At 54.6% G+C, this 23,971-nt stretch overlaps 1 protein-coding gene across 4 annotated transcripts in view; it reads left to right on the forward strand.

Moving 5' to 3' along the window:
* The window catches only part of LINGO1 (leucine rich repeat and Ig domain containing 1), a 194,244-nt gene that overhangs the window by 93,470 nt on the left and 76,803 nt on the right, over positions 1-23,971 (forward strand). Inside the window, exon 1 of one of the 4 annotated variants that reach the window (XM_029951963.1) lies at positions 18,212-18,367. The exons of the other annotated variants lie outside the window; for them this stretch is intronic. The gene's annotated coding sequence lies outside the window, so the exon portion shown is untranslated. Of the gene's footprint in view, positions 1-18,211; positions 18,368-23,971 lie in introns of those variants that run through there. 4 annotated transcript variants of the gene reach the window in all.

A 23,971-nucleotide genomic window follows, 5' to 3' on the forward strand; every position in this document is an offset into this window, starting at 1 on the left:
CCAGGCCTGGACTTGCTATGTGACCCAAGGAGTGTCCAGCTGTTCCTGAGGCACCAGGTCACCACCTATGCAAAGGGAGCCTACCACACGGGCACACCAGCAGTGGGGAGCCGCACTGTGGTGCCTTTTACCCCCCTGCCCGTGGTGGCCTGGGGATAGGAGAGGAGAGGGGACAGGCTCTCAGGCAGCAGGACTGGGAGGGGTGGCTGTTTACTCCTTTTGTGTGTGCAAGTGTGCCATGTCCGCTAACACCTGCCTGAGCATGTGAGTGCGTGTCTTCATGTGTTTTGATCTCTGGGGTCAGGGAGCCACCACTGCCGTTGGCCTAAGATGACCCCTGACCCTGTGCAGGGCTTGCTAAGGGGCCTGCAGCAGAGAGCCGAGCCTGAAGTGACAGGCCGAGTGCTACAGGTCCAGGTTAGGAGCACAGACTCTGGGACCGCACTGCCTGGGTGCAAATCTGGCTTTGCCATGTGCCCCTGGGTAAGGCATTTAACCTCTCTGGGCCTCAGTTGCTCCATCTCTAGAACAGAGATAAGAATAGTGCCTCCCTCATAACTTTCTTGTGCAGATTAAATGAGTTAGTGGCCTATAAGGTGCTTGGTATATTGTTAAGTGCAACAGAAGTGCTGTCATTATTGTAACACACACACACACACACACACACACACACACACACACACGCACACACGCTCACACAGCAAGCTCCCCTCTCCAAACCTACTGGCCATAAGATACCAGAGGTACAATAGTCACACATGCCCAGACCCACTGACCTCCAGCACCTGGTGTGTACACAGCCTGCAAGTGAGGAGGAGGCCAGTGTCTATCAGAGCAGCCTGGGTGGCTTCCTGGAGGAGGTTGCATCAGCACTAGGCCTCAGATAAATAGAGAGGAGGGTAGACCTGGACACCTGTTGGGGAAGAGCAGAAAGGATATTTGAAGAGTGCTAAGCCCCAGATGGAGGTGTTTTCATTGATTGATTCAAAGGGAAGCAGGGAGGGGACAGAGTGACATTCAGTAGGCACCTACTGTATGCAGACACTTTGTATATGTTACTCTGTGGAGATGAAGACTCTATCTGAGCACTACTACATGACTTGCCCAGGGTCACCCAAGCTGTCAGTGGCAGAGATGAGATTTGAACTCATGTCTGTGTGGCCCCAAACCTGTACTCGACTGGTCCCCCAAGTCCCAGCCCCATGAGCCTGGAGACAGGCAGTCAGTCCAAACCCCTGACAAGTCCTGTTCTGCTGGACTCTGCTGGTGATGGGAGCTTACTCTCAGGGTGGTTCATGCCATTTTCATAGGATTCCACTGCTTCTGACAGTGATGATATTCAGGCTAAGCCAAAATCTGGTTGCCAAAACACAGCCCTCTTCCACCCCCACGCTGCTCCTCCACTCCCTGCCTGGTCCTGATGCTGCCTGACGGGCCCACGCGGAGTGGGCTGCACCACTTCCTCCCAGTGCTCCACGGATGTGCGACAGGAAGGGAAGGTGCCCCGTATGGAGTGCCCGCAGTGTGCTGGACACGATGCACGGCATTGCCGCATCCCACACGTGACACAGTCACCCTGTCGAGTGGGCTGAGCCCAGCTCAGTGCCCAGCCATGGGACTTCAGTGTCTCAGACAGCCAGGCCCTGCTGGAGGTATCCAGGGCAATCCAGAAAAGAGCTCAGCACCGAGTATTTGATTTCCAGAGTATTGAAGCAGATGACTCCACTAGGTTATAATTTTAGCACATTACGGCTGATGTCTTCTTGGGTCCATAAAACAGCAAACTTTTATCACTGGAAGCAGCTCCCAGCGAGACGTGGGAAACTATCATGTCGTCGAGTCATCTGGGTATCAGTTACTGTTTGGGGGAGAGTGGAGCGTGTGGGTATTTATAGTTATGCACACCCTCCCCCGTGCACAGGCGAGCCAGCCTCGGCGGTGGGGAGAGAGGATGCTGCTGGGGGGGTGGGGGGGGGGAGACTGGGGAGTCCCATCCATCCACTCAGCAAGCATTATTGAACACCTACTGTGTGCCCGGCACCGACTCCGCAGGCTCCCTCAGGCTGGTGGGGCAAGGCCGACACCAAGAAAATGAAGGCAGACAGGGAATTCGAAGTTGCTGATGGTGCAGTGTTGGGATGAGGCCCAGCCCTCTGCAGGTGAGGGGGCACCTGAGCAAGGGCGCTAAGTAGGGAAGAGGAGGTTGTATGGTCGGGGAGGGGCCCTGAATGAGGGCATTTGAGTGGGACTCTGGAGCCGGGGAGGAGGAGCAGAGATGTTTTCCAAAGGCCAGTGACCAACTACTGATAGGTTAAGCAGGTGGTCACCCTGGGTGACTGATCTGATTTATGCTCCTAAAAGCTCTCTCTAGGGCTGCCTGGATGGCTCTGTCCCTTAAATATCTGACTCTTGATCTCAGCCCAGGTCTTGATCTCACAGTGCATGGGATCAAGCCCTGCATTGGACTCTGTGCTGACAGTGTGGAGCCTGCTTGGGATGCTCTCTCTCCTTCTCTCTCTCTGCCCCTCCCCTGCTTGTGCTCTTTTTCTCTCTCAATATAAATAAATAAACATTAAAAAAAAAAAAAGCTCCTTCTGACTGCTGGAGGGGCCCAGAGGGGAAATGGGGTAAGGTAGAAGTGATGGAGGCTGGGGCTAATATGGTAGCCATGGTGATAGAGGCAGAAGATTCCAGACCCCATGATGGAGGCAGAACTGGGGGGGTGGCCCCCTTGGTTCCTGACTTGAGCCACCGTGGCCATGTTCTGAGAAGGGGAGGACCAGTGGAGGTTTGGGATTGGGAGTCAGGTAGTTTATTTGTGACAAGCTCCTGGAGCCAAGGTGCCTGCTGGTGGTTGGGTTCATAGGCCTGGAGCTCGGGGAGAGGATTAGGGGGAGAGAGGGATAGGAGTCAGCAGCTACAGGCGGTGTGTATAGACATAGTGCAGATCGCTTAGAAACAGGTGCAGGTGGTGGAGGGAGAGGGCCAAGGCCTGGACCCTGGCCTCGCCAGTGTGGAGAGCCCGGAGGGAGAAGAAGGCAGCACAAGAGGCTGACGGGCCAGCCCAGAGATAGCGAGAAAACCCAGGGTGGTGTGGCATCTCTGAGGCCAAAAACTGTTCCAGAAGGAAAGGGGAAGTCAGCTGTGCTCAGTGATGCAGCGAGGCTGGGCAAGATGGAAATGCTGATGCTGCCACCACGGCCCACAAGGTGGAGGCATCTTGTGACTCGTGGGGCCAACCGTTTTACATATAGGGAAATGGAGGGCCAGAGAGAGGAAGTGACTGGTTCAAGCTGCAGTGGTCCTCCCTGCCAGGGCTCGTCCCCCTGCCCTGGGGCACCCCACCCGCCACACTGCCACCGCTCCCGGATCGAGGGTTTCTGTGCAGTGTCACCCTGGATGTCCTGGCAGCCCCGTGGAAGAAGCAGGATGGGGGCCTCATTCCCACTTGACAGATGGGGAAACCGAGGCAGGATGGTGTCTCCTCACCCTGTGTCTCCCAGAGTGCCGAGGGCAGGTAGCATCTTCATTATCAGCCAGTCCTCAGTGCAGGGCACATAGAAATGATGGGGGCTGTTCCTGTCCCTGTGCCACAGCCTCACAGGGGAGACAGGACAAAATAATGAGAACAAAGGTAGTAACATTAAGCAAATGGGATACAGGTCAAGGAACAGTTGCTCAAGGAGACAGATTTGAGGGCTGGAGGGTCTTCAAGAAGGAAAGAAAAGTCTGGTGATTGTAGCGGTGAAGGAGCTAGGGTTTGAAGGGGGCTGTGAGCTTAGCAAAGTCACTGGGTGGAGGGGACAGGGGATGCGAGCTATGTGAGCAAAGGCTTGGAGGGGGGGCAGGGTGTCCCGCTAGAGCAGAAGAGGCAGGAGGACAAGGCTGTGCGGGCTGGCTCCTGAGACATCTCAATCTTCTCTGGAGTCGGGTGAACCAGATGCCCCGGAGGCTTGCGAACAGATGCCAACAGTGGGCAAGTGGCCAGTGGATCCTCTGTGGCCCAGCACGGCCGCCGCCGCCAGGAAGTGCAACAGGGGGCCTGCAGGACGAGGGGCGCGGACCCCAGCGCGCGACAGGCCAGCTGGTGTGTGACCTCGAGCCAGCACACTGCACGGGGGCTATCGCAGCGCCCCTCGCTCCCTCCCAGGGGAGCTGGTGGGGTGTCATGGCCCTGTGAAGTCTTCTTCAGCAGAACAAAAGCCAGCTCTGGGAGTGGTGGAATGGAGGTGAAGGCTTTCAGCTCCCTGGCAGAGACACCCAGCAAAAACACAAGGTGCGTCAGGAAGCAGAGTTTCAGGAGAACCTTTGATTTAGGGAACAAGGTTTTGGCATCAAACTGCGATGAGAGAACAGAGGCAGCCCGCCACGCGGGAAACTGAGCGCTGCCAGCCTCATTAATCTGATGCCTCCGTGTTCAAAGCGGCACCTGATTAGAAAGAGCCACGACTCTCCACCGGCTGGGTGGCCCATTGTTCCCGCTGGACAAGTCACACCAGGTGACTTCAAAGCCTGCCTCTCTGCGTCCCTCTGCTGCGTAGCACCAATTAACCAGCATTTAGAGCTGGGCTGCCCTGGCTGGCGAGCTTGGCTGCGTTCATGCTCATTTGGTGCCAGAGCTGGGCACCTTCGCTCGGTTCTCTAGCTCCCGGGGCAGACAGGAGTGCCAGGCACAGGTGGGGGTGAGGCACAGCCCTGCCTCATGGGGCCCAAAGGCCTGGGAGGAGCCAGACAAGGCACAGGAGCCATCGTTCTCCCTTGGCCATACCGTCTCCTCCCTTCCTTGTCCTTCCAGTGTGGGCCTATCCTGAGAAAGCCCTAGGAGGGTGCCTTGGGTGCCTAGCCAGAGGTCACACTTGGGCTTGGGATGCCCCATGGGGTCTCGCTGGGTAGTCTGATCTGCACGGACTTTGGATCTCCAAGGAGACACAGGGCCCTGCCTACCCCTCATTTTTACCCCATCCCGCGTTGTGCCCCAGGCTTTGCCCACAGCAGGTGCTAAGGAAGGGTCTGTCAGCCACTGTAGTATTTGTCTCATATGGTGACTGTGCCCTGACACACATCAGAGACAATGGGCCAATAGTGCCCCTTGTAAGTGTCCAGTTGGAATTGGGCAAAGCTTTAAGCATTGATGGCACTTTCAGTCTAGAACAGCTAGGGACAGGGAGATTGGATTTTACTCTGCCTTCCAGAATGGTGAACTAACTACAGTTGAAGCCAGAGACAGGGAGGTTACAGAAGGCTCAGGGCAGTGAGCCTGAAAGAGCTCTGGTGGGCAGTCGAGATTCCAGGATTCCTGGCCTGCTGTTACCATTGACTGGCCACCTCGTGCAAGTTATCTGTCTTCTGTGCGCCTCAGTTTCCAAATCTATGGGATGGGAATGGCAGCTCTGTCTTGACCAGTTTCTTGGACTTCATGGACAGTGAGGTCAAATGGCAGACTCAGTGTGAACCTGCCCCATCAACTATTCAGAGCACACTGGGGGGACTGGAGGCACTCCCGGCTGTGCTTGCACACCCCTGGAGGTGGGGCGATCACCACTCTGAAGGCTGCCTCTTCCACTGCTGGACAGTTACACCTCCTGGGACGATCATTGTACTAATTCCTGGGGCTGCTGTAACACATCACTGCAGACTTCCTGCCCTAAAACAACAGGAATATATTCTCTCGTGGCTCTTGAGGCTGAACATCTGAAATCAAGGGTTTGGCAGGGTCATGTTCCCTCTGAAGGCTCCAGAAGAGGAACCTTCTTGCCCTTTCCAGCTTCCGATGGTTGCTGGCAATCTTTGGTGTTCCTTGGCTCATAAATGCGTCATGCTAATCTCTGCCTTCATCTTCACATGACATTCTTCTGGGTGTGTGTGTCCAAATTTACCTCTTTTTATAAAGGTACCAGTTGTGGCATTAGAATCCACCCTAATTTAGGGGTGTCTGGGTGGCTCAGTCGGTTAAGCGTCCGACTTCAGCTCAGGTCATGATCTCAGCGTTTGTGAGTTCAAGACCCACTTTGGGCTCTGTGCTGACAGCCCAGAGCCTGGAGCCTGCTTTGGATTCTGTGTCTTCTCTGTGTCTTCCCCTCCCTTGCATGCTCTCTCTCTCTCTCTCTCAAAAATAAATAAACATTAAAAATTTTTAAATAAAGTTGCATTCTGAAGTTCCAGGTGGACATAAATTTGGGGGAACACCTTTCAACCCAGTATCTCCATTTTCCTTCTCTTGAGCCCAGACTTCCATCCTGTGGCTTCCCTGCTGCGGGTTCTCCCCTCCTTCTGCCCAGCCCCAGCTCCATCAGCCTCCCATGCCCCAACAAGGTGCCAGTCTCCCCCGTGCCCTCGTCTGCTCTTCTGGACACACTGGCTTGCTGGTGTCCCAGATGCTTATCTGGCAGAGGGTCTTCTTACCTCCCAGGGATTGGAGTCTCCTGTTCTCACCTTTTAGACGCAAAACTCTCATGGCTGCTCTCTGGGACTCAGCCCCGGTCCCGCCAATTATCAGCTGCCTTGATGTGTAACACTATAAACCCCTTCACCTCATTATGGGAAATTTCTTTTGAATGGCCTTTAAAAACCATCTCATTACACAAGAACTGTGATTACCTTGCTCAAGATGGAGGTTCTGGACGAGCTGGTGCCTAGTGCTGTCAAAACTGCACGACAGGGTTCGCTACTGGCTGGTTTGGCCACTAGACTGAGCTCCTTTTCTCCCCCATCTAATTCTCTCTGGCCCCTTTCTTCTGGGACCCAGGCACTCTCATCTCTGTTGGTGGCCCCAGGTAATCAGAGCCTCCCACACAACTGCAGAGGGCTTGGGCCGGGGGCGGCAGCCTTGGATAGGTGCTTGTGCTGTGATGGTCAGAGCCTTCCCCAGCCGTTGTTAGGGATGGTCCAGCCTCTTCCCAAGCCTGCTCTCCTGGAGCCTGGTGAAGCTTGCCCAGTGGTCCCAGAAATCTGCAGCCGGATGAGGCCCCAGAGATCAATAGGTCCCACCCCTGCCCCTCAGCCACTTGCCCAGTTCTCCCCAGCAGCACCCTGAGAAGGGCCCCCCAGCCCATCTTCCTGGGGCCCTCTTCCCAGAATCAAGGTTTCTATCCAACCTGTTTGGGGGATTTCCTTTGGCTGTGGTCAAAACTCCTGCTGCTCCATTGCTGACCTCTTTTTAGGCCCCTCTCTTCCTGACTGTGTGGCCTTGGGCAAGTCCCATGATCTTTCTGAGCTTGTTTCACAATGATCAGGATTGTTTCTGCTTCAAGCGCCATGCAGAGTTTGAGCCGCGAGTGTGGAAAGCCTGGTGTTGGGCATCTAGTGTGAAGTGAATCCGTGCTGCTTCTCTTTCTCCAGGAGAGACTGAGAATGGCTCTGGGGCCCTCAGGGGCCCTGGGCAGGTGTGGCTCTCCTCCCCTGTACCCTGCCCCTGCCCAGGGTGTTTTGTGTGTGTTTTGGGGGGTGGCTACAAGGATGATTGCTCCCCCTTTTCTTCATCCCCATGCCGTGTGTGCCAGGCCAGAGCTGTGGGTGCACCTTTCAAGCCTCACCCTCCCTTGAGGTTGCCAGCACGTGTCAGGGGAGTCACTGAGGGGGAAGGGAGGGTCTCGGGGTGCCCAACACTTGAGATACCCTCCTATGGGGCTTTTTTGCTGTCCTGACCTTTTCAGTTTTTGGCATTCTGATAGGCTGCCAGGACCACTTTGGTCTCCACTGACTAGTTAGGTGGGCCTCGGCGAGGGGATGGCGGCATGTGGAAATGTCAGTGACGTCTGCAGAGCCTGGCAAAGTGGCTCCCTTGGGGGAGGGGGCTGCTGTGCATGTGACAGGATGGCTCTGGAGAGAGACCTAATTCCCCATACCACAGGCCTAGTGGTCGGGAGTTGGGGGGAGGGGCTTTGTGTGTGGGGCCCTGGGAGGGGGATGGGGCACTTAGGGTTTAGTACCAGTCTGTCCCAGACCCTCCCTGTCACCACACCCCTCCCCAGCCTCTGTCAATTCACTGCATGTCAGTGTAGACACCTTCCTGAGGGGATGTCTGTCTCCAGGATCCCCACACCCCCACCCAGTCCGGACTAGCCCTCGACTGCCACCACAGAGTGTATGTCCCGTCTCCTAATCACCATTTGGGAGCCTGGAGGCCCTGTGTGGGTGGGCTGGAAGGACTTACATTTGTGTGGTCGTGTCTCCCAGTAGTCACTCAGGGGACCCTGTCAGGTTTCTTCGCTCTGGCATCCCCAGTGCCCAAGGAGTGCCTGGTGCCTCGCACAGATTGATTCAATGATTACATTATAGGAGGGTGAGACCTCATGGCCAAGTCTCCTTGGCCAGACCACTGAAGCCTGGGGGAGGTCCCCGCCTTGCCTCTGACACTAACGCTCATCTGCGGGCAGAAGGTGGCACCTCCCCCTCACCCAGAAGTCTGTCCCTCAGGCCTGCCCAGGGATGGAGCCAGAGGTGCTGGGCTCTCACAACACACACCTGCTGTGATTTGCTGTAGGTCCTGCTGTGCTCAGCCCCTAGCTGCACCATCTCCTGCAGGGATCTGTGTGGCATCCTGGCAGAGCCAACACCATGGGCACCGGCCAAGGAGGCAAAGCCATGCCTATTTGAGTGTCTCCGCCTGCCAACATCCTTTTCTGGGACTCCGTATATGGCTTCTGGGACTGGCTGGGGAAGCAGGGAGGGCAGACTCTCTGGTCTGCTTCTGAGTGATGAACCTCAGGGGGGATTCCTGTTCATCAAACACCTACTATGTTCCAGGCACTGGGAACAAGTTAGCCGTGGCCTCTTCTCTCACAAAATCACAGATTTTGTTGGAGTGGGGGTGAGGACAGGTAATAAACAAATACACAAAGAAATAGGTCTATAGTTGCAAATTGTGACAAGTGGTGCAAGGGAATGATAGAGAATGCAGAGGTGGGGGTGGCCTGCTGAAATAGGGCAGTCTGGGAAGGCTTCTCAGAGGCAGTGTCTCATTCCAGAATTGGATGGATGATGAAGAGGAAGTGGTGCGTGAGGAGGAGGGAAGAGCATTCAACACCTTGAGGAACCTTGGTGTGTTGAAAAGCTGGGAGAAAACTCATGCAGTAGGAGGGAAAGGGCCAGAGGAGGTGGGGTCAGGCCGGTGGCATGGCTGGGTAGAGCACGATCTGTGGACCGTGGGGAGGAGGGTGAGTGCATTTTGTTCTAAGAGGAACTTGATGGAGGGTTTTAAGCAGGGAAGGGGCCTCGTCTAATTTAGGGCTCAATAACACTGGACTGCCATGTGGGGAACAGAGTGGACAGGACAAAGGGTGTATCCAGAGGGTGGCGGTGTGCCTGGCGGGAGATGGGGGTGCAGAGAGGAGGTTGGGTTGGGGGAAGGAGTTGGGAAGGAGTCCCAAGGGCTCCCAGGTTTCCGGCGCACACAGCTGGGCTGATGGTGGAGACATTTACAGAGATAGGAACGCGGGCGGAGGGGGATGAAGATGGATGAGGTGTTTGTGGGATGTCTCGGGGGAGATGACAAGGGCGTCAGGATCTTTGTGGTGACAATCCGGTGACTGATGTACTCTCATCGCCATTTTACGAATGACGGCTCTGAAGCTTGGAAAGGCCACACAGCTGGTGTTGCTGAGCCAGGATATGAACCCAGAGCCACCACCTCTCGAGGTGACCCCCATTCTCGGCTCGTCTCATGTTTGAGGAGGGCAGTGTGTTACCAGAAGGATGAGTTGTGAGTGGTGGGATTTCAGCAGAGGGTGGGCAGGGCAACACCAGTGTTGCCACCTTGGTCTTCACCCAGGGCCACATCTGGTTCAGATTCAGACTCTCCCTCCAGTATCACACTGTGGTGCCCTTGGTCAGGAGGCCTCAGCTGCCCTGGGGAGGGTGGGGGCAGCTCAGCTCTGTGGCCCCATTATGCCAGGGAGGATCTAGAAAAGTCTTTCAGTTGTTCAGCCTAAGAAGAGATCTAAAATTAGCTCTGAGATGGGGCAGAGGATCCCAGGACAGGAAGGCTCCCTGGGGCTGGACCAGCCTCCCACTCCCTTCCTGGACACGGTAGGGGGCTGAGGGATTGCCAGACCCCTGTCTGCTGGGCCCCTCCCTGGCTGGCCAGGTGGGGCAGTCAGAGGGCTAAGCAAGAAAAGTATTGGAGCAGGATGAGAGTCCTGGGGCTGCCATTCACCCCCAGTGACTGCAGTGTCCCCACCCCGAGGGCTAGCCCAGTGAATGAGGGAGGCCAAGGCTCTTTCCCTCAGGCATGCCAGGATCTCCACCTTCTGAGGTCAGAGAGGAAAAACACACCAAAGGCTTGGGCTGTGGAGTTGTGGTCAGGGACAGAACTGGTCAGGGTGACGAAAGTGGAAATGGGATAGAGGTGGGGCACCTTCAAGGCAGAAGCCACTGGTGTGGGGAAGGAATGGAGAGGGTGTGATAGGAGGGACAAGGGGCTGGGGGCACACAGGAATGAGCCAGTTCACATGATGGAAGACTCATACAGCAAGTTTTCTACAAGCAGATGGGAGCCCAGCCGCCTTCCTTCGGGCCAACGATGGCATTGGCCTCTGGTATGGACTGGCCACAGTAGCTGGTGCATGGGTCAGGGCTCAAGTTGTGACCAGGGTCAGGGTTCATGTGAGAGCAGGATCAAGGGTCAGTATGTGAACAGGGTTGAGGCTCAGTGTGTGTATAGGAACAGGGCTCAGCCTGGCTCTCTAGGTGGAGTCCCACTGGGGCAGGTCCAGTGCCCTCCTTATCCACACTCCCTCTGAGCTCTTGGTGTTCATCTCCCCCAAGGGGCTTATTATTTAAGTGCCTAAGGCCGGCGTCACTTACTCTGGACCTTGATGTGAAAAAGCCATCAGCTATTTTCTGGCCAAGAATCTGGTCATAATGTCTGTAGCTCAGCCAAAACTTGCCATGTACCAGACACTGTGTGTGTGTGTTTTATTCTCCCCATTGTACAGATTAGGAAACTGGAATTCAAAGAGGTGAAGTGATTTTCTGAGGTCAGCCAGCTAGTTATGTGGTGTATCTGGGATAAAGCTCTCTGTCCCTTCCCCCCTTTGCAGGCTCCCTCAACAACCCTGGGGCAGAGAGGGTTCTCAGCAGAGCTCTTCCTGCCCAGGCCTCCCTCCCCCATGGAATCTTACTCCTTTTTCCATATATGCTGGGGGCTGTCACTTCAGCCTTCCTCGGGCTGAAGCTCCCTGGGTAGACAAACTGGGCCTAACGATGGACTAAGAGACTCCCCTCCAAGGTCCAAGGCATGCAGACAGGTCCTGTCCTCACAGGAGCTAGGAATGGGTGGGGCTTGTCCATAGGCCCATAAATCCCAGGAGATTGGCTTTACCCTTAGAGGGTAAGGGAAGGTGGCAGTCTCAGTAGAGCCATTTGGCTATCATGGTCCTGGATTTGAGAGCTTTGGAGGTCCCTCCCAGCACCCCTGACATCACCCCCACAGGAATTTCCCTCTTTTGCTTCCAGGAAGTAGTGTGAAGAGGGCCGCCTTGCTTCCTGTAGGCCTGGACACCTCATACTACAAGAGGAGGTGACTGAGGGCCAGAGAGGAGACGACACGTGTGCCAAGACACACAGTATGTTAGTAGGGAAGAGGGAGCAGAACACCAGGGCCTTGTCCCTCACTGCCACTATTCTTAGATGATCCCTTTCCCAGGCCCAAAACCATTGTGGAGGGGCACCTGTGTGGCTCAGTTGGTTAAGCATCCAACTTCAGCTCAGGTCATGATCTCACAGTGCATGGGTTCGAGTCCCTCATTGGGCTCTGTGCTGACAGCTTAGAGCCTTGAGCCTGCTTTGGATTCTGTGTCTCCCTCTCTCTCTACCCCTCTTCCCACTTGCTCTCTGTCTCTCTCTCTCAAAAATAAATAAACATTAAAAAAAAAGACCATTGTGGAAACTGAACACCCATGAGCACACAAAGGAACCATTTTCTAATAGTAGGATACTGTGCACTGTACCCGCTGATCTCTTGAGGCTTCCTGACCCTTCCATTAGCCTCAGACATTTCTCAGTAATAAGAGTCTGCCAATTTGTAAGTCATGCAGAAAATTTCATGGGAAGAAGTGGTCCAGAATTTGAGTGAAGTTCAAGGAGGGAGGGGGTAGAGGGAGGGCCCACAGCAGCCCCTCATATGGCTTATCCGCACTCTGTCATATAAACTCACGCAGGTCTGTGAGATGGACAGGACCATCTTGTTTCCCAGCTGGGAAATCGAAGCTCAGCGAAGTAAAGTGGGCCTGGAGTTTTCCAGCCCAGTTCTTAACCACATCTGTGTGGTCCAAAGCCAGCGGGTTTGTACCAGTGCCCTCTATGTACCCAGACTGTGGCATAGAAAGAAGAGAGGGAGACAGTTACCTGCCCTCAAGAAGCTGCAGAGAGGGGCACCTGGGTGGCTCAGTCGGTTAAGCCTCCAACTTCGGCTCAGGTCAGATCTTACGTTCGTGGGTTCGAGCCCCGCGTCGGGCTCTGTGCCTGACCGCTAGCTCAGAGCCTGGAGCCTGCTTCCGGTTCTGTGTCTCCTTCTCTCTCTGCCCCTCCCCCTCTCATGCTCTGTCTCTCACTGTAATAAAATAAATAAAACATTTAAAAAAAAAAAAAAAAAAAAGAAGCTGCAGAGAGAGGAGTGAGAGCTACATTAATGCTGTGTGCTTAGATCACAGACCATGCCAGGAGCACAGGCGAGATTAGTGTAGCTGGAGCAGTAGGAAAGGCTGGGTGAGCTTTAGAAGGAAGAGGGATCCAGAAAACAGGATCCCTAAGGCTGTGTGTAGGGTCCCGTCAGGAAGGCAGCCCCCAGGAGCTATCCGTGGTGCTGAACAAACCCGTCCATTCTTCCTGGATGCTTTGGAGTGTCCCTTCTCAGGCCCGAGCCTCAGTTTACTCTCCCAGCAAACTGGGTGCCAATATCTGCATCATAGCCTTGTTGAGAGGAGGGAAGATCACAGAGGATCATGCTGAGCTTGCAGCCTGTTGTCGACACAGGCAAAGGGAGGAGTGGCTTGTTTGGGGGCCTTGCCACACCCCTTTCGTCTGCAAGCCTTTAGGCCTGGACATCTTATGTTGTGGATGGGGCAGCTGGGGACTTGTGGCAAGAAACACAGTATATTAGTGAGGAAGGGGCCATACTCAGGGTCTTATCTCCCATTTCCATATTTTTAGATGGTGCCTCTCCCAGGCTTAGAAGCCTTGTGGAAACTGAACATGCTTGAGGACTCAAGGAATAATGCTCTAACAGTGGGAGTCTGGGCTCTGTGACATCTGTTCACTTGGGCCTTGCTGATCTCCTCCCTGCAAGTAGCCTCAGCCCACAGGTGGCCATGTCATATCTCTGGGTTGAACTTTCATCTCCCTTTAACCACATCCTCACCCGCCCCCCTGCAAAGGTCCTTCCAAGCCCTTTGGCAGCTTAAGGCCACCTGGCTGCCCTGTCTTACCAGGGAGATGGGATTCTGTCAGGCAGGGGTGAGTGGGGCAGAGAGCTGCTAAAAGTGAAAAGAGAGACCTCTCTCACCCCTCCTGCCTCATCTTCTCAAACTGCCCCACCAGCCCTGGGTGAGGGACACCTTGCAGTCACCAGGAGGGGTGTCAGGAAGAGTTCACCCCTAAAGACCCCTCCTGGGCCTGCTGATTATGCTTCACATGTCCTCCACCTTCAGCTCCGTGAGCCCTGTTGGCCTTTGGTATCTCTGGTCCATTAGAAACAGTCAGTCCTAGGCATGAGTTCCAGCTCAGCCATCCCCATCTGTGACCTTGGGCAGGGGGCATTGCCGCCTGGATCCCATTTCTTCATTCATTGGGAATAATAATACCTACCACCCAGTGTTGTTGTGCACTTCCAGCATGGACATGTGGCGATGGCCGCTGCTAGTGCTTCTCCTTCTCCTCTGTCTTCCTCCACCCCTGCCTGCTTAGAGCCCAAGAACTTCTGGAACCTGGTATGTGGGTGAGGTTTGTCTTGGGAAGACAGGAAGGGGGAAGCTGTAGGTATAGGCTACACTCAGCACCAACATTTTAAACACTGCAAGGGCCAAACTGAGCTTTCACCACAGACTAGATAGCCTCTGATCTTGCTGCTTCTGACCTGGTTCTGGAAGTTTCCCTCCCATATTCCATTTGCCCAGGCTCAGGAGGGCCATGTAGAGTGATGCTGAAAACCCTAGGCATCTCTCAGACCTTGGCCACTAGTGACACCCATCTTGCCTGCCACCTAATGCCTAGACCATAGTCAACCCTCCACAAGCCAGTCCAGCAAAAGGGAGTCTAGGGACAGGGGGGCGGGGGCAGGCTCAGCCTCATCTTTACCTCAATATCTCTGGGAACCAAGTCCTCACACAGAGCCCAGCATAGAATTAGTGCCCCAAATGCTTTAGCTGTTATGATTGGTGGTGGTGGTGGTGGTAGTGGTGGTAGTAGTAGTAGTAGTAGTAGTAGTAGTAGTAAGAGGAGGAGGAGGATAGCAGTCCCATTTCACAGAAGAGCAAGGTAAGGCTCAGAACAGTTGAAAAGCCACCACCTCTGTGAAGCCTTCCAGGCTCTGTCCCTTCTCCCAGAAGTGGCTCCTCCTTCTTTTTGACTTATTTCAGTTGCTTTCCAGTGCTCTCCCTTGGGCAGGGCCAGGCACACAGTGGGGTGGATTCTGAGGTGGGGAAGGGGTAGGTTTGTGGAACAGCTCACAAGGCTGTGGGTGCTGTCCGGGGGCCGGCAGCCAGGAGTCCCAGCTGCCCAGGGACGTGCATCCCACACCCGGCTCTAATTCCTCCCCCACTGGCTTCAGTGCTGGCTTGCCTAATTGTTGGGGAGTCCTACTGTGTGTGGTGAGAACAGGGTCTGCTGCATCTGCATGCCCGCTCCCCGGGACATCTGCCGGGTCCTCCTACAATGTCTGTCTTCCTCTCAGCCCCTTCCCCTGTGGTCAGAATTCTGATCTCCTCACATCACTACCAGCTGGGTAGCAGTTAAACTCAGTAAAAGTTAATTGAGCAAAAGTATGTGCAAGGCACTGGGGATGCTGTGAGGACTGGGCTCCACGAGGCCCCGCCACGAGGGAGGGGCAGGGGACAATCGTCTGTGTGCACCTGCTGGGCATTGGGCAGTGCTTTCTCTACATGACCACCTGAGAGGTGGGGGCTGCCCGGGGCTCACTGCTGAGGAGAGTAGGGCCCAGGAAAGTGAGGAGCCTGCTGGCAAATGCTTGGCCTTGAGGCCTGCAGTAGGACTGGGAACCAGGGGGAGGAGCCACTGCTGTGCTGACCCTGGTGGCGCCCAGGAATTTGGAGTTACTCAGGCTGCTTTTGGCTTTTCCAGCCACCTGGCTGGGCCCTTGGGAGCCCACGCTTTGAGGAGATTCTCAGGGCAACCTGAGGCCACTGCATGGGGAACCTGCTAGGGCAGTCGTGGGGACTGCTTTTAGCTAGTGGGGGTCCCTGGCCTCTTGAAGCTCAACCCTGCCCCTCCCCTCTCCTTGAGGCCACCTCAGGGGCCCAACCCAACTCTGGGCCCACCCTGACTCTTCTTACCCTCTGGCCCTGCCTGTGTGCCCTTCTCTCTCAAGTGGGCCTGAAGGTCCTGCCATTCCCTATTTGTGCCTCTTTTCCCTTCACACTTTCTCTCTGGCTTCCCACCACATCTTGGAAGAAGAGATACTTCTGCTCAAGGCTCATTCCTGCCCCAGCCCACAACCCAGCCTTTCCTTTCTACAGCTCCTATCTGGCTTTGCCCCCGTATATTCTCCAGCTATGGTGGATATCTGGGTCCCCCAAGCCAGTGGCCATTCGCAGGTAGCCCCGCAGTCTCTTGGGCTGTAGTGGAAGCCCCACACCACCTCTCACTCCTGGTGACTGGCAGCAGCCCTGGACTTGCACCCACCCCTTGTGGCTGTGGAACTGCCTGGGCAGCACCCCTGGGCCTCAGGTTCCCATTCTCTTGCGTAGGTCAGAACAATGCCTGGAGCAGGCATTCAACAAATTCTTGTTGAATTAGTGAACTAAGTAACTAATCCCTGGATCATCCAACTCACCTGAATTTTGTGTGATCAAAGCAACTGCTGGATTTAAAAGGGTTTTGCAAAATTTGACAGCGTTGTTTGGGCACGAGCGTCTGTCGTGCTCAGTGGGATATTGCTGCTGTCTTACCACAATGTTATAACCACTGCCTCTACTCTGCAGATTCGGCCTCCCAGACACCTCTTGCCTCCCCCTCAACCCCTCCTCTCCATCCCTTTGCCTGCCTCAGGCCTTACCTTCTCTCCTTTGGTCACTACCTCAGCCCTAACTTTTCTCTGCTCCCTTTCTTCCTTGGTGTAATCCATCCTCTACCCAGGTGGGAGCCATGTTTCTGAAGCACAGATTGGGCCCCCTCACTCCCCACTTAAGACCCAAGCTGCCCTTGGCTCTTGGGATAAGAGCTAAACCCCTCTGTCATGCATACAAAGCCCTCCCTGGGGAGAGGAGCTGTCTCCCTCACCACTCATTATCCATGCCCCTGGGCATTGGGACAGGCCACACCTCTGCCTGTAAGACCCTTCCCCACTGCTTCCAAACCCAATTCCTTTTCGCTCAAGGCCCTTCTCACAGAACCCTTCTCCCGGAAGCCTTCCTTGAACCCTAGCCCTGGCTAGGGGAGCTGGTTCCCCCAGCAACTTGGGCTCTTACTCTCACACAGTCTCTGAGTCATTGTCTCTTATCTCCCTGTGGGCTCCCCCTACCCACTTGTCCCATTAAACTGTGAGCTCCTTGATGCAAGATCTTGAGAATTTCTGTACTTGAGTTCACAGAAACCATTAGAGAGCATTTGCTGAATGAATGAATCAATGAATGAATCAGTGAATCAGTCAATCAATGAATAAGTTGCCCCACCTTGCTGTGGAGACTCTGGGCTGGACCTTTTGGTCTGCAGTGGGAAGTGGGCAGTCCAGCAGCCTCTACCTGCCCTAAGGGTGGCCTTCCTTTCTGTGGTCTCACTGGGCTGGAGACTCTTGTCCTGGAATCGCCCTCAGGATGGCCTTTCTGGCCCAGCCATGTGCCTCACAACAGCAGTAGCTGTATCTGCAGGGAGGGGTTTATTATAGACTGGTTGGCATTGGGATCCTGAGGAGCTAGGGTCTGCAGACTCTCCCCACCTGGCTCTCAGTCCTGTTCCCTGGTCCCCACCCAGCTAGAGTCATTTGACCCTTGTCCTCCCCCACCTCCCTGTGCCCTGCCCCTCTTGATCCCTAAAACTCTTACTGCCCTGAGCCTCTAGCATGTGAGCACTGTGCAGGGAACCCAGCACTGGGTCCTGCTTCTGTGCTGCCCTGACCTGGTCCCAGCCTTGCCTTGTGCTCCGACAGTCCTGCATGTGGTCTGGCCACCACTTTGCTCTCACAGACTCATGTTCTGGGATTTCTGATTTGCTGGCTTGGCTTTCCATGTGCTGCCTGCCTTCCCAGGAGTGTCACCTTTCAATGGATCCAGGCATGGCTTCCCAGACTGCAAATCTAGCCGGAGTCCTAGGTGCCCTGTCCTAGAAGGGGGCTTGGGGGAGATGGGAAGGAGGAAATGTTGTCCTGTTCAGAGAGAACCCCTAAGACTAGAGTGTCCACATGCATACCACCACCGGAAACTGGAAGGGCCCAGAAGGTGGGCTTCTGGCTCTAGGAGATACCGTGAGTGGGGTTCCTGGAGGGAGTGTTTCCTGGAGGAGGTGTTGGTGCCCAGTGGGGGCCAGTGAGGATATGGAGGAGGTGACTTGGAGGGGGCGGTCCTCACCAGTGGGTAGAACAGCGTGAGGGAAATTGTCCTGGGTGCCTACTCTGCTGGGCTCTTTGCCAGCTTTGTACCCTGCCCTGTGCAGTCTTCGGGTGGCTATGATTAGCTCCATCGACAAGACAGGGAAACAGAGGTTCAAAGAGGCTCAGGGACTCCCCCAGGGTGACCTACTGTCACCACAGCATTGCCAGGCCTCTACCCTAGGTCTGGCATTTTTTCAGGCTCCTAAGTGGAGGGAGTGAGGGAGAGTCTGAGGGAGAGGGGAGGAGGCTGGCACCCGCCACAAGCGTCAAACAGCTGCTGACTGTGACTTTCCGGGGAGGGGGTGTGGATGGGGGGTGGCTTTCTGAGTTGGTCCTGTTCCTGCCTCCCTCCCCCTCCCGTGGGAGAACCCTCACGATGAGAGGTTCCCGACGCGCCCCCTCCCTGGAGAGGCCGGCAGTTTGCCTTTTCAGAGGATAATTCCCCATTATACAGAGATATTTAGCCTAATAGAAGCCGACAGATCATTCAGGGCAGTAATGTACTCCGGCTTCAAGCGTTTAGTTTCCTCGGCCTGAACTCTCAGATTAAAGGCTCCTTGCCCGCGCCCGCCCCACAACGATGCCTGTGACCTTGACTGCAGTGATGGGGTAGGTTTCTCCCTCCCTCTTCCCTCCTCCTTCTTTGCCAGCTTCCTTCTCCCTCCCTTTCTCTCTTTCTTGGGAAAAAAAAAAAAAGGTATTTTCCTTCTTAAATATTCAGTAGAGAGAGAGGCTGTTGCTTAAACCCTGCATGCTCTGGGGACAGGCAGACTGTGCTTGGCTGCCAGTGGGGGGCCCAGAAACCCCTGGCTAGCCCAGAACACTCGCTCAGCCACCTGGGGCCAGTGGGTGTGCCGTGCAGGGCCTGGTGGGCAGTCTGGAAGCTCGACCCTGTAGCTGGGCATGGGCCGGTGGAAGCCGGGCAGATGGTCTTCCCCAGGCTAGTACTGCTCCCGTCCCCCCTCTGCCCCCTCCCCTTACCCTGGCCCCTGCACCAGGGCTGGCCCCCAGAGGCCTGGCCCAGCACCCTCAATGAATGGGAGATTCCTAGGGCAGGAGCTTTCACCTGATCCTCCGGCCTGGACATCCAGGGAAGAATCCAGGGAGCACTAGTGGCTGGATGTGAGGGGCAGATGGCAGCAGAAGTGGCGCCTGTCAGACTTTCATTGATTAAGAGGGTGGCTTCTGGAGCTGTCTCCTGGCCGCTGCAGGACCCGCTTGTCAGTTCATCCATCCCTGTTGCCCCCTGTCTTTCCTTTGTCTTACCTTCTCATCCCTCCCTCCGCTGCCCCTGCCCCCCAGTCATCTGCTCACCAGGCTGCCTTTTTGAGCTCCCTCGTGCTTCTGTACAGGCAAGCAGGCGGCATGTGAAAGCACTAGGTATCTGGATTCAAGCTGATCCTGGTTCAAACCTGGACTCCAGGACATACAAGCTGTTTCTGTTCCATTTAATATTTTGAATTTGGACAAGTTCCTTAGTCTCTCTGAGGCTTCATTCCCTCACCTGTAGAGTAGGAGTACCCTGAGGGCTCAGGGTGTGATGCAGCTAGGAGTGTCACTCGGTCTGGCAGCCCCCCCAGGCCCCTCCCCAAGACGCTACCGCCTCTCCTGCCCAGTTGCCCTCTGTCCCTCTCTAGGTCCCTCTTGGCTAGAAATAGGGAATGTGGTCAGGAGGGGTGCCTGGCAAGGTGGGCTTTGGCTCTCCCACTCACAAGCTGCCTGTGTAGGTATGAAGGGAAGAATGGGGCTGGGTTGGAGGTACTCTTTTTGAGTTCATTTCCTGGGCAAAGCCTAGTGTCCGGGCACAGATCTGATTTGACAGAATCAACTTAAGAAGCTATGGCTGGACTACCAGGGGAAGACCGGGGCGGGGGGTGGGGGGTGGGGTATGTAGGAGCAGGGCCTGTGTAGCCTGGGAGGAGAAGGCATCTGGGCTGGGACTCCCCTCCCAGGTTGCCCAGGGATGGGCAAAAAGAACCTCTAGCCATCAGGGATGAGGAGTAGTGGCAGCTGGATGAAACCCCAGGTGGAGGAGAGATTTCTGCTCCTTCTGGACCAGGGGTGGCGGGATGAGCACTGGGGGTGCCAGAGGGGAAGTCCGTCTTAGGTGTTTGCCACAGAGGGAATCTGAGGGTGATGTGCTGTGGGAACTTGGGCTGGTCCTGTTTCCTCTCTGGGCCTCAGTTTCCTCATCCTATTAATGGGGTTGATCATCCTGCCCTGTGTGCCTCCGGGGATGGGCAGAAGATCCAGTTAGAGAATATATGGGAATGTTCAGTGATCCATGATATAGTACTAATAATAACTATCATTCTGGTCATCACCTTGCTTTCTTTTCACTCTGTGTGACACCCACTTTGGTCCACGCAATAGCCCTGATTCATATACTGATAGAATTAAACATATGGCTGAAAGCAACCTCCCCATTTAGTGCAAAACATCCACCCAGCATACAGGGTCCCCAGACCTTCACTTGCATGCCCCCAGGGACAGGGGGCTCACTACTCCTCGTGATGGCCATAAATCTGTCCCCCTAGAATCTTTTTTTCACTAGGCTTAGTTCTGCTCTCTGGGCACATAAATGCTAAGTATCTTTGTCAGAGACAAAGTCCTGACCAGGCCCTTGTGGCTTTTCCAGGGAGCATGGGTCCCAGCCCCGCCTCTTCCTGTCAAGGCCCCAGTGAGCAGATTTCATATTATCAAAGACCTTCTAGATGGGTACAGAGATGCCTGGGCATGACTTTCTGGAAGTAGCTGCATTGTGCACTGCCTCCAGAGCTGAAGCAACTGGCTTACCCAGCCTCTATGTCTCCTGGCCACCAGGCTGTATGTAGCAATGGTGGCTTTATGTGGCAGTGGTTCTTGGAGCTCCTCACGGAGCTTACCCAGGTTCTGGTAACTCTCTCTTATATACTGTTGTCTATTCCTAGGGCACATGGAAGGCTTTGGATAGGAGACCTTGCCTCCCTAATTGACCCCTCTCAGGCTGGACCTACCTTCAAGGTTCCATCGTAGTCTCTGGCCAGTGAGAAGTCTCCCCAGGAGCCCGTGTGACCCACCCTCCCACGCTCCTGGACGTGGTTATTTAGCTAACCACAGAGTGACCCAGCCAGCAGCTTTCAGCCTCCTCCATAACGATGTCATGAGGGCCTTGCTCATGGCTGGCTGGAACATGTGTTGTCCTTTTGAACAGCCAAGAGAGGACATGCAGTTATCCCGAGAGATGCAGTGGATAAGTGAACTCCAACTTGCCACTGTCTTTCCTGGGTTCTGTGCAGCACTTAGAGAGTTTCTATTAGAATGGATGTGAAGCCGACTGGTCTGAGCCCATATTGGGTTTTTTAGCCCCCTTTTTAAAATGAAAGGGGGAAGGATGCTAATATTTATAAATGCCAGTTCTTGACATATATCATTTCATGCCACTTGGAAGAGGAGGGAGCTGAGCCTTGGCAAGAGGCAGAACTTACCAGAGTCCATCTAGCAAGAGGCCGAGCTAGGGCTTCGAAGCCTGATTTCCTCCAGCCTCTGGCCCTCACAGGCACAGCCAGCTGGGGGTCTGCTCTGGGCCAGCCTCCCTCCTCCTCATCTATCCTGCCTTCTTTCTTGGACAATCTTGTCAGCCTGAGGGCGGGACCCAATCTCTGCTCCTCCCCGAACAGCACACACAGGACCAGGGAACAGAGCAGGGGCTCTGGCCGGAAGATGCAGAGAGACATGAGGCTCAGCATGGGGGGACAGTTTGCATGGCCCTTGCTCATCTGCTGTGTCAGTTTCTAATGGTTGAAGTGTTATGGGGGGGTGGTTGTAAAAGTAGGACGTGTGTGTGGCGGAAGATAGGAGTCATCCTTGATTCCTTCCCTTGCCCACTCCCTCACATCCAGCTCAGCAGCTATCTGTGGGGGGCCTGGCTCTGCTAGCGCACGCTCCCCGAATCTGTCCAGCCCGCCCTCACCCAGCCCAGGCACCACCTGTCCAGCAGCTGCCACAGCCAGCCCACCGGGCCCGTGCTCCCCCGCCTGCTCCATTATTTTTTAAAAATATACCTTATTGTCAAATTGGCCCAGTGCTCATCCCAACAAGTGCTCTCCTTGCCCATCACCACCCAGTCTCCACTCAGTAGCCCCGGGGACCTTTTCACAATGAGGGAAATGTCACAGAGCTTTTCATCATGCTGGAGGGGAAGCCCAAAGCCCTTACCCCTGTCCCGAGGGCCCAGCCTCCACCTGCTTCATTTCTCACAGTTGCCTGCACCTCTGCCTGCCTCATGCCAGGCCCCTGGCCTGCCTGCTTCTCCTCAGAAACACTGGGCCCGTGCCCGCCTCTGCTTTCCTCCTCCTCCTGTTCAAGGAGAGACTGATTTCTTACCCTGCAGGATATGAATATATGAATTGAGGTCTGACGGCTGCAGAAAGACCATCCCTGACCCACCATCTGGACTAACCCTCTCTCATGTTACTCGGTTTGATTATTTTACTTTACTTGTTGCTCTTTGGAATGATCTTGCTTATTTATTTGCTTATCATCGTATCTCCATTCCCATGAAAGTATCAGACTTGCCTATTTTGTACCCCACTCAATCCTCAGGACCAGCACCCCCTCCTGTACACCTAGAATATAGTAATTGCTCACTAGTATTTGGTGAAAAAAAATGTAAAATAACAGAAACATGTAAAGGAGAAATAGATTATACATCGTGGATATAGGAGCAGTTAATAATGTAATGTGTGTGAGTCTGTGGAGGGGGGGTGGGGCTTGGAATCACCTGCTCTTTTAATGAGAGGGCTGGGCCTGAGTCTAAAACACTATGTGCATGTGCATACTGGTCTCACTCACACACACACACACACACACACACACACACACACACACACGCATGCGTGCACATGTGCACACATACGTGTTTCCCTGCTGGGTAGCAGTGTAACCTCTGGTGCCGTGTTTCACCTCTTATGCCTCAAGTCACTCCAGCTGTGAAATGGGGCTGCCTGGGGCTGGAGGCGGAGGCCTGGATGCGGTGGCCTCTGGAGGCCAGCCCTTGCCCGCGGAGGGCCGCCATGGGGAGCATGCGCACTGGCCTACCGCGCTGTGCCGAGTGGACCGGGAGGGATGCGTGAAGCCACCTCCGCAAGGAGCTGCTTCCCGTTGACCTCTGAGGCGAGGACCTGGCCGGAGGGAGCGGTGGGGGCAGGAAGTGGGCAGAGAGGCCTGGGGACGTGAGCTCTGCCGCTGGGAGGTGGGTCACGTGCACAGTCCGGGTCTCTTGGACCCACCAGTAGCTTGACCTTGATACGTTTTTATTTTTGTGTGTGTGCTTGCTTTTCAAAAAATATTTCAATACAATACAAAAAATATTTAAATACTTTGTTTCTTGAAATTTTTTTTCTTTCAGTTGCCACATAAAGAACTTGTACGAAATTTAAAAGGGAAAACACACACACACACACACGTGTATTTTCACCAGCCCAAGGCAACAGCTCTCCGGTCCCCACCTCCATGCCCCTACTGGAACCTTCACAGAAACTGTGGGGGGTAGAAGGGGCTCTTGACCTTAGACAAGGTACTTCACCTCTCTGTGCCTTAGTTTCCTAGTCTAGCAAAAGGCAAGGGCATCATAATTGCTCCCTCCTTACAGTTCTTATGCAGATTATGTGAGTCAACATTTATAGAGCGCTTAGAAAGGTGCCTGGCATTTAGCATGTGTTTGTTAAATAAGAGGAGTAAATAAATGGAAAGGAAGGGACTCCCATAATGCTGCCATCATGACAAGAACAGGCAGCTGTGGAAGTCTGTCCTTAGGGTCAGAAGTCAGGAGCTTAAGCATGTAAGCAGGAGAACCTGTGGCATCTCTAAGACTCAGCTCCTCCATCTGTAAAATGGGTATGTAATCCGCACCCCATGATGCTACGATCCGGGGTGGGGTGTAACAATGCGCACCCCGGTGTGGGCTCAGTGAGCATGGGGCTTCGCACACCACTGCAACCCAGCCCCCACCCTCACCCATCTTCTCGGTTTTCTTGCTCAATATTGTTATAGCTCCATGTTTCTACTGGCCTCCGTGTTTATCGTTTTTAATGGCTGTGTAATATTCCATTGAGCAGAGACGTCACGATGCACTTGGTCATCTTTATTGTGGGGTGTTTAGGCAGCTTCCACCATTGTGCTGCTATAAATCACCTTTCTGTGAACATCTCTGTGCCTGGATCACTTCCCCTC

This window comes from Suricata suricatta, chromosome 9 (assembly GCF_006229205.1).
Source record: "Suricata suricatta isolate VVHF042 chromosome 9, meerkat_22Aug2017_6uvM2_HiC, whole genome shotgun sequence".
In the NCBI taxonomy this organism is placed as follows: domain Eukaryota; kingdom Metazoa; phylum Chordata; class Mammalia; order Carnivora; family Herpestidae; genus Suricata; species Suricata suricatta.